The sequence below is a fragment of the Bos taurus genome, chromosome 1 (genome assembly GCF_002263795.3).
Source record: "Bos taurus isolate L1 Dominette 01449 registration number 42190680 breed Hereford chromosome 1, ARS-UCD2.0, whole genome shotgun sequence".
Taxonomy (NCBI): Eukaryota; Metazoa; Chordata; class Mammalia; order Artiodactyla; family Bovidae; genus Bos; species Bos taurus.
This window is the reverse complement of record NC_037328.1, coordinates 8,617,988-8,628,221: the sequence shown is the minus strand read 5'-3', so window position 1 is coordinate 8,628,221 and position 10,234 is coordinate 8,617,988. Positions and strand designations below refer to the sequence as shown.

General features: G+C 37.2%; 1 long non-coding RNA gene across 1 annotated transcript; it reads left to right on the top strand.

Moving 5' to 3' along the window:
- The first annotated feature begins 576 nt into the window (after positions 1 to 576).
- Positions 577 to 9,591, top strand: LOC132346258 (uncharacterized). The gene is made up of 3 exons (XR_009496031.1): positions 577 to 668; positions 7,096 to 7,154; positions 9,108 to 9,591. It is a non-coding gene; the product is annotated as an uncharacterized lncRNA (long non-coding RNA).
- Positions 9,592 to 10,234: the final 643 nt, after the last annotated feature.

The following is a 10,234-nucleotide window of genomic DNA, read 5'->3' as shown; positions in this document are numbered from 1 at the left end:
TACTAATGAATGGATACATAAATAGGTGGAAATATGTAAGTACAGCCTTCCATTTCTGAACATTTTTCAAGGCAAGATGATATGGCTGACCTATAATTTCATATTTCTATGTATCTCCAGCTCATTTGTAAGGATATGATGTAAACAATACCCTAAGACAGAAATGTCTCTTGCCCCTTCCAAAGCCAGTTTCTGTTTTTCACCCACCAAATTCAATTACCCTGTAGGATCCTTATTGAGATCCATTCTCCCATTCACTGCCCTTATATTTAATGTGTTTGAGACTTATTTTTCACCCACTGCCTGCTCATCAACAGCTCATATTGTAAAGAAGCGCAGGTCTCTGTGTTGATGTATCATGAGTCCCTTGCCAGAGTGTTAAGTTTTCTCTAGTGTTTCACTATCATATGTGTTTTCTTTATTCATGTAAGTTATCCACTATATAGACTTTCATGTTTTCCAAGAAATACTCCATTGTGGCTACATTTCAGAGCAAAGTTGTTGTAAGAACAATTTCTGAGAAGAAGATTCATGTTTCTTCTTTTTTTTTTTTTTTTAACTTTGCACAAGTATCCATCTGAAAACAGTTACAGAAGCCCTGGGAACAAACTGGCTGACACTTCTGCGTTGCTCATCACCTCAGTGAAGATCCAGCGGACGGCCACCCTGTAAGTCACAGACTGAGTTTTCCGTGGTCACTGACAGCATCATCTTTCTGGAGTCTTCAGTTGTTTTTGTGGTTTCTGTATACCTTTTTGATTGACATTTAGGAAATGAACTTGTCTTTAAAGCTCTTCTCTTGTTTAGCAGATACATGATATGTCCTTAGGAAGTTAGAGATTCCTTTTGAGTTTTTAAAGAAGAGATCCAGTATATTTAGAATGCTGGAATCCATTTCCAAAGACTCAGATAGGAGAGGGGAAGGGTGTAACCACTGGCTACAAACTAGTTCCTTTTAGGGTGTGTGAGATAGTGTGGGAAACTTGACTTTCTGTTTCAGAGTTTAAAATAATTTTCTGAGGAAGAACATCTTTTCCAAATCATCTGAATTATCCAGGGAGTTTTTCTTTCTAAGTGATTATTCTATGAAGGTAAGGGAGTGGTTCAGCCAAATCTACACTTTCTCATTTGGATAAACTTTAATGGCCTCTACTAAAGAGTTTGAATTTCCAATTTTTTGGATTCTCTGTCCAGCTGTTGCATAATGGAAATTTACTTTTAGAATATATTCAGAGAATATAAGTCCTTCTAAGTGCTTCTATAACAAGTGTCTCTATAAAACTGAATAGCAATTGTAGCCTTGAAAAATATTAGAAATGCATATCTTTGGTATATTGCAATTATAAAGGGAAGATCTGCATTACTTCTTAATTGTAGTTATTTTCTAAAATGAGTTTGAGTTTCACATGTGTTTGCTTAATGGAGCTAATCTTCCTTTTGTGGTAAAAAGTACTTGAACAGTGTCTGTGTGTGGGTTTTTTTTTTTTTTTTTTTTTTCTTTTCAAAGGAAGTACATTCTAACCATTGCTTAATATCTGGCAGTCATTGAAGCAAAAGAAAAAAAAAACATTTAATATTCTTTGCATGATTTTCCATCCAAATAATAATATCAAAATACCCAGACACTGGTTATGAAAATATAGAAATTGTGGCAACAGCCAATTAGTTCCCAGAAAGTCTTACACTTTCATAATTTTTTCCATAATAATCAGGCATTGGAAAATCTTCTGGTACACACACAAGTCATAGTAAGGCTAATAGGTCAAATGAACCTAAACTCTCTTCCTATTTCCGACAAAGTATAAAACAGCATTTCCAGAACAAGAACAACACAAAAGCAATCAAAATCAATGTACAGTCAATAAATACACAGTCACTGTGAAACAAAGATGCTATCTTATTTATATTTGCCTCAAGGACATATTAAGTGCCCCAAATATTTCAGCATCCAATGTATCTTTGGCCTGAGGAAGCATGCAGGAGGGGAAAATCAGACTGTTTTCCAATTTTTTTCAAAAGGCTTTCTACTTGCTTCCAGGTCTGATCTATCATTTCTACAGTGTCATGTCTTAGAAATGGACACCCGTTGGCAACACGTTTCCTCCTGACTCTGTGCTGTGGAGATGAATAGGAAAAGGAAAATTTTAGGATTGAGAAGCTGATCTGTTTCAAAAGTTTTCTTCCTTAGAGTAACTTTGTAAAACTAAATAATAAGTGTCCTCTTCTGAAAATATGTTACATTCATATTAATGAAAGTGAAAAGTTGCAGTCCTTCAGTCCTGGGGATATTCCAGGGTTGGGAAGGTCCCCTGGAGAAGGAGATGTCAACCCACTCCAGTATTCTTGCCCAGAGAATCCCATGAACAGGGGAGCCTGGTGGGCTATATTCCATGGGATCATAAAGAGACAGACATGACTGAAGTGACTTAAGACACACAGCACACAGATTAAGAAAGTGAAATATAGAAAGGATAAACAAATTGCTCACAACCACATGGTTTATAGGAGAATTCCATAGCTCAGTTGGTAAAGCATCTGCATGCAATGCAGGAGACTCCGGTTCGATTCCTGGGTTGGGAAGATCTGCTGGAGAAGGGAAAAACTAGGCACTCCAGTATTCTGGCCTGGAGAACTCCATGGGATGTACAGTGACTTCCCTGGGGGCTCAGACGGTAAAGTATCTGCCTACAAGGTGGGAGACCCGGGTTCAATCCCTGGGTCAGGAAGATCTGGAGAAGGAAATGGCAACCCACTCCAGTATTCATGCCTGGAAAATCCCATGGATGGAGAAGCCGGGTGGGCTACAGTCCACGGGGTCACAAAGAGTCAGACACGATTGAGGGACTTCACTTTTCTTTATGTGGTTTGTAAGTGATGGGTCCAGGATATGAAACTTTCAGATTCTTCAAACTTGGCCACTACATAATACATGCCCGAAAACGTCTGCAAGATATTTCTATGATGCAGTTACCTGTGGTTAGTATTCACTAGACATTTGATAAATGAATAAAAATGTAGTAGAATATACAAAGTGTATTTTTATGGTAAGTGAATTATTGGCAAGTAGAAGAAAAAGCTACAATTAGTTGGCTATTATTTATAACTTACTTTATGTCATAAAATGCTATAGATAGGCAAAAAAATATCCTCAAGAGTATTCTAAGATTATCCATATTTGAGAGTAAATAATGTTACTGTTGGAACAAGGGTGACTCAGAGTGTTTATGTGCTTAAATGGCTTTTTGATTTTCAAACGTGTAGGTTTTGAATTTTGGTTGCATCATTTGTTTTTGTTTGCACTTCCTTTTATCGTTGTGTTTACCATTTAAATCTCATGGTTTATAGGGACCTTCTGTTACCACCCACCCAATAGACACGTGTGGATGTACTCAGTCATGCCCGACTCTTTGCAACCCCACGGACTGTAGCCGGCCAGGCTCCAGCTGTCCATGGGATTGTTCAGGCAAGAATACTGAAGTGGGTTGCCATTTTCTCCTCCAGAGGACCTTCCTGATCCAGGGATCAAGTTTGCATCTCCTGAGTCTCCTTCATGGGCAGGCAGATTCTTTCCCACACCTGGGAAGCCCCTTAAACTTTAGACTCAGCCATAATCTATAAGTGCAAAATATGTTGTTCTTGTTTTTATTTTAAAGTTATTTTTATATCACTAAAAAGAAATAATTAACAATTATTTTACTCATTTATTTTTTTACATCCTTCCTTTCTTTACATAGATTTGATATCTGACCCATATATTTTCAATTCTCCCCGAATAACTTTTTTTTATATTTCTTTCAAGATATTTCTTTTGTTGATGAATATCCTAAATTTTTGTTTTTCTGAGAAAGTTTTTTTTTTCTTTACTTCTGAGGCATAATTTGGCTTGACAAAGAATTCTGTGTTGTTAGCTTTAAAAAAAAGAATGAAATTTGTCACAGCACACTTCTTGTGAGTTATCTGTTGAGAAGTCCCATATAATTCTGTTTCTTCCTCTGCAGATAAGGTGTTATTTCTCTGTCTTTTAAAATATTTTTATTTTCTTAAATTTGAATACATTATCCCTACTGTGGATTTTTCAGTATTTAAGTATTTAGCTTGCTTGATATTCTCTGAGCTTCCTGCATCTATTCTTTTTTTTTTTTTCCTATGAAAAAGATTGTTTCTTTATTTTTTTTTTCTCGTTTCATACATGATATTTTACATGTTTCAATGCCATTCTCCCAAATCTTCCCACCCTCTCCCTCTCCCACAGAGTCCATAAGACTGTTCTATACGTCAGTGTCTCTTTTGCTGTCTCGTATACAGGGTTATCGTTACCATCTTTCTAAATTCCATATATATGCGTTAGTATACTGTATTGCTGCATCTATTCTTTATTATTTGTCATTAATTTTGGAAAATATTTGGCTAAATCTTTCTCTTCATTCTGTTTTTTTTCCTCCTTTTAGTATTCTAATTGCACATGAGTTACATCTTCTGAAATTGTCCTATGGCTCGCTCTCTTTTCTTCTTTTCCTATTCCTTTTTCTCCCTGTGTTTAAGTTTGGGAGGTTTCTATTGTCATATATTCTAGCTCACTGATCTTTTCCTCAGCTGTGTCCAGTCTACTGATGAGATGATCAAAGGATTCTTCAAACCTGTTCCAGTGTTTTTCATTTCCAGCATTTACTCTTAATTCTTTCTTAGTGTTTCCATCTAACCCATCTGTTCTTCCACGTTGTCAATTTTTTTCCATTAGGGTTCATAACAAGTTAATCATAGCTATTTTAAATTCTCTGATAATTTCAACATCTGTTTAATATCAGTCTATTTCTGATAATTTGCTTTGTCTCTTCGGACTCTTTCTTGGCTTTTAGCACATTTTGCAATTTTGTTAAAATCTGGACTAGATGTATTGGGTAAATAGGTCTTTGGTGTGATGGTGTATGTTTATCTAGGAGTTTACATCTGCTGGATCATGGAAAAAGCAAGAGAGTTCCAGAAAAACATCTATTTTGGCTTTATTGACTATGCCAAAGCCTTTGACTGTGTGGATCACAATAAACTTTGGAAAATTCTGAAATAGATGGGAATACCAGACCACCTGACCTGCCTCTTGAGAAATCTGTATGCAGGTCAGGAAGCAACAGTTAGAACTGGACATGGAACAACAGACTGGTTCCAAATAGGAAAAGGAGTTCGTCAAGGCTGTATATTGTCACCGTGTTTATTTAACTTATATGCAGAGTACATCATGAGAAACGCTGGGCTGGAAGAAGCACAAGCTGGAATCAAGATTACCAGGAGAAATATCAATAACCTCAGATATGCAGATGACACCACCCTTATGGCAGAAAGTGAGGAGGAACTAAAAAGCCTCTTGATGAAAGTGAAAGTGGAGAGTGAAAAAATTGGCTTAAAGCTCAACATTCAGAAAATGAAGATCATGGCATCTGATCCCATCACTTCATGGGAAATAGATGGGGAAACAGTGAAAACAGTGTCAGACTTTCTTTTTTGGGGCTCCAAAATCACTGCAGATGGTGACTGCAGCCACGAAATTAAAAGACGCTTACTCTTTGGAAGGAAAGTTATGACCAACCTAGATAGAATATTCAAAAGCAGAGACATTACTTTGCCAACAAAGGTCCATCTAGTCAAGGCTATGGTTTTTCCTGTGGTCATGTATGGATGTGAGAGTTGTACTGTGAAGAAGGCTGAGCGCCTAAGAATTGATGCTTTTGAACTGTAGTGTTGGAGAAGACTCTTGAGAGTCCCCTGGACTGCAAGGAGATCCAACCAGTCCATTCTGAAGGAGATCAGCCCTGGGATTTCTTTGGAAGGAATGATGCTAAAGCTGAAACTCCAGTACTTTGGCCACCTCCTGTGAAGAGTTGACTCATTGGAAAAGACTCTGCTGCTGGGAAGGATTGGGGTCAGGAGGAGAAGGGGACGACAGAGGATGAGATGGCTGGATGACATCACTGACTCGATGGCTGTGAGTCTGAGTGAACTCCAGGAGTTGGTGATGGACAGGGAGGCCTGGCGTGCTGCGATTCATGGGATCGCAAAAAGTTGGACATGACTGAGCAACTGAACTGAACTGAACTGATTGCTTGACATAACTGAAGGTGCCAAAGTTTTCAAAGTCCTCTGATGTCTTAGATTTTGTTTTTCATGTTGTCTTTGGGATTTGCTAAGAGGTCTCTCACAGATAGTCTGTGTCCTACACTCTTTTCATCTGTAATCTACTGTTATAACCTGGAGCTCTGTTAGTGTTGGAGTAGAATGTGGAAGAGAATAATTGTTCTATAATTTTGCATTTAAATCTCAGTATTTAATTTTATTTGTAACCAACCTTAATTGTGATTTTAACCAATGTCTTATCACTCCCCGCTGACCCCATCCTTAGGTGAAACAGGAAGACTAGAGGGGCTGGATTTCAGCTGGTGCCCTGTCATCGATCAGACAAGGTTCTGGTCAAATCCTTTTCAGTGGAAAGTTGGCTTTCTTATAATATCTTGAGTGTATTTCTAATGTCTAGGCCTTCTCCTGGCTAGAGCCACATACAATCTTTCTTGAGCCATCACCATAATAATCTGGTAAGATTTTTAGAAGTGGGACCTATAAAAATCCAAAGATTTTCTCCGTTTTACACTGGTCTTACATTTAGTCTTCAGAAATTTGTCAAAACTCCCATTCAAGTGTTCTTAGTTGCTGGTTTGAGCAGCATCTATCCCAGATTAGGAGACCTCACTATGACTCTCAAATTTGCTGTCTCTTTAGATTACAGTCTAGTGTTTTGTACTTCAATTCGATTTCTCTAAGTCTAAAAAAAGTCTTTATTTTTTAATTTACTCAGCCTTTTATTATTATAACTATGCAGTGAAAACCTCTAGGCTCTTTACATATTAGACTTAGCATCAGGACCTCCTTTTTTAATATTATCAGTTTTGATGGCAAATGTGATTGAAAAGACAAAAAATCACCCTCTTTAAGATATTTCCATTATAGCAATTAAAAATAAATTATTGTAGTTGATTTATAATGTTTTATTTTCAGTTACATAGCAAAGTGAATTAGTTATACATATATCCACTTTTTTTTTTTTTTTAGGTTCTTTTCTGACAGGTCATTACAGAGAATTGGGCGGAGTTCCCTGTGCTATGCAACAGGTTTGTATTAGTTATCTATTTTATATACAGCAGTGTGTATGTGTCAGTTCCCTGTCAGCTTGCTATTGCAAATAGCAGTGCAGTGAACATGGGGGTGCATATATCTTTTTGAACTGGAGTTTTCTCTGGGTATACATACACCCAGGCGTGGGGTTGTTCCCTTCTCCCCACACCTTTTACAGCATTTGTTGCTTGTAGATCTTTGGATGCTGGCCATTCTGACTGACGTTAAGTGACACCTTTCGGTAGTTTTTTTTATATTTCTCTAATAAATAGTGATACTGAGCATCTTTTCATGTGCTTTTTGGTCACACTGAGAGATATGTTGAGAAAAGAAACAGCAGTTTTACAGGGAAAGCCAGCAGATGGAGTAAATGGCAAGCTAGTGTCTAAAGAACCATTTTACCTGAGTTAAAATTCAGGCTTCTTTTATAGTAAGAGCTGGTGGCAAGGGCAGGCATAACTGGCTGTTGCAGACTTCCTGGTGCCGGCCACACTCTAGAGGGTATGTGATAATCCTTTGTTCTTGCAGCTGTCCGGTTAAGTCTAGTCACTGTTTTCCTGCAAACCCCCAATACAACAAATGTCATTTTCTGTTCTGCAACATTTTGTCTCTGTGTGAATGAAAAGTGTTATGGCTTTAAAGGTCCAGCCTAGAGGCAGAGCCTTGGTAAAAGGCTATATGCATGTTTCATGTTATAGGAAACATTCTATTAGACAACGTTTCACAGCCCGCATGACTAATGACAGAGCACAAACCTTAGAGCTAAAGGAATATCCAACATGGCGTCAGATTGCTCTCCTCTGTTATTAAAGGAAGAGTCAACTGATGCAGAAAACTTCATTGTCTTATTTTAAGATTTTCTACAGCTATTCCAACCTTCACGCAATCACTACCCTGATCACTCAGATATTAGAGACAAATCCTCTACAACAAAAAAATTACTATTTTCACTTTCATGCATTGGAGAAGGAAATGGCAACCCACTCCAGTGTTCTTGCCTGGAGAGTCCCAGAGATGGGGGAGCCTTGTGGGCTGTCGTCTCTGTGGTCGCACAGAGTCGGACACAACTGAAGCGACTTAGCAGCAGTAGCAGCAAAGGTTCAGATGATGTTTAGCATTTTTTAACAGTAAAGCATTTTTTAAATTGAACTATGTACATTTTCTAAGACATAATCCTATTTCACACTTAGTAAACTATAGAATAGTCCAAACATAACTTTTATACACACTGGCACCAGAAATTTCACATGACTTGCTTTATTGATTTATTCATTTTATGGTGGTGGTCTGGAACCACCCCTGCAACATCCCCCTGACATATATAAAATATGTAGATATATTTATGTATACACACATATTCTGAAGGCAGACCAAATACATTCGTCTACTTAAGAAATTAGAAAATGATGTTCTACATATCTAGATCAGAGGTCAGAAAACCATGACTTATGGACCAAATCCAGCTCATAGCTTTTTATTTTTGTAAAAAGAGCTTTATTGGAACACAGATATCTCATTTATTTACATATGATTTATGGCTACTTTCTGCTGTAAAATAACAGAGGTTTTTTGCAACAGAGACTTTATGAACCACAAAGCTAGAATATTATTTATCTTTCTTTGCAGAGAAAGTTTGCCTATCTAGATGCATTCTGATTTAACACAATATGATATCAAAATTTAATATTTTGGCAGGGAATATAAAGTGACAGTGAAAGTCACTCAGTCCTGTCTGACTCTTTGTGAGCCCATTATACAGTCTATGGAAATCTCCAGGCCAGAATACTGGAGTGGGTAGCCTTTCCCTTCTCCAGAGGATCTTCCCAAACCAGGGATTGAACTCAGGTCTCCCATATTGCAGGTGGCTTCTTTACCAGCTCAGCCACAAGCCCCCAAGGGAAGGCATGGAATATATTTTAATTAATTAATAATTGAATATTCTTTGGAAGGACTGATGCTGAAGCTGAAGCTCCAATATTTTGGCCACCTGATGTGAAGAACTGACTCAGTGGAAAAGGCCCTGATGCTGGGAAAGATTGAAGCCAGGAGGAGAAGGGGACAACAGAGGATGACATGGTTGGAGGGCATCACTGAATTGATGGACATGAATCTGATCAACCTCTGGGAGTTGGTGATGGACAGGGAAGCCTGGCATGCTGTAGTCCATGGGGTCGCAAAGAGTCGGACATGACTGAGAGACTGAACTAAACTGAACTGAATGGAAAAGAATTGAAATTTCTGAGAACATATTTATTTTCCCAAAAAGTATATACCTATACTCAAGTCTTTACTTAAGTAATTTGGATTTTCATCAGTTTAGGAAATACTGGCACCTTGGAGCTGGTTTTATGGTGTTAAATTCTTTTTATCATTGCACATAAGTAGTAAAGCACAATAAATTTAATAAAAATAAAGAAAAAGTCCTAATATGCGTTAAAGGCATCTAGTATTTTATATGAAAATCCATAAAATAAAATATTTGAGTATCTTCTTTAGTATTAAGTATATATTAAACAGATTGCATAAATTTTTAAAATGTGTTAGGCCAAAAGATTTGAATTTGAGAACTTTGGTTTTACCTATTAAATATCTATTTTTCACCATACTTAATAGATGGAAAAGAATGTTATTGGTATATTTATTTTAGTTATTGATATGACTTTTTTCCAAGCATCAGAATGATGAATAAACAAATTGAAAGGGGTTTTCTGAATACTGCTCTCCACACAAAGGTAAACAATTAAGTATGACTCACATCTTGAACTCATGTGTCATTTAGTGTTTATCGTCATTTGTAACAAGTTTGAATGTGACAATAGCAATCTTCACTTGTCATACAGTTTGAGCTTTCATTTAGGTTGGTGGATGCTATGAAAATTAATTGGTGAAAAGAGGGAAGCAGCTGATAGAGTAAGGTCGTGTTATAAACAACACTCTTAAGGAGACAAAAGTTCACTAGGCCATCCTAAAGGAAATCAGTCCTGAATACTCATTGGAAGGACTGATGCTGAAGCTGAAATCCAATACTTTGGCCACCTGATTCAAAGAACTGACAAAAAAGCCAGGTTTTTCTGTC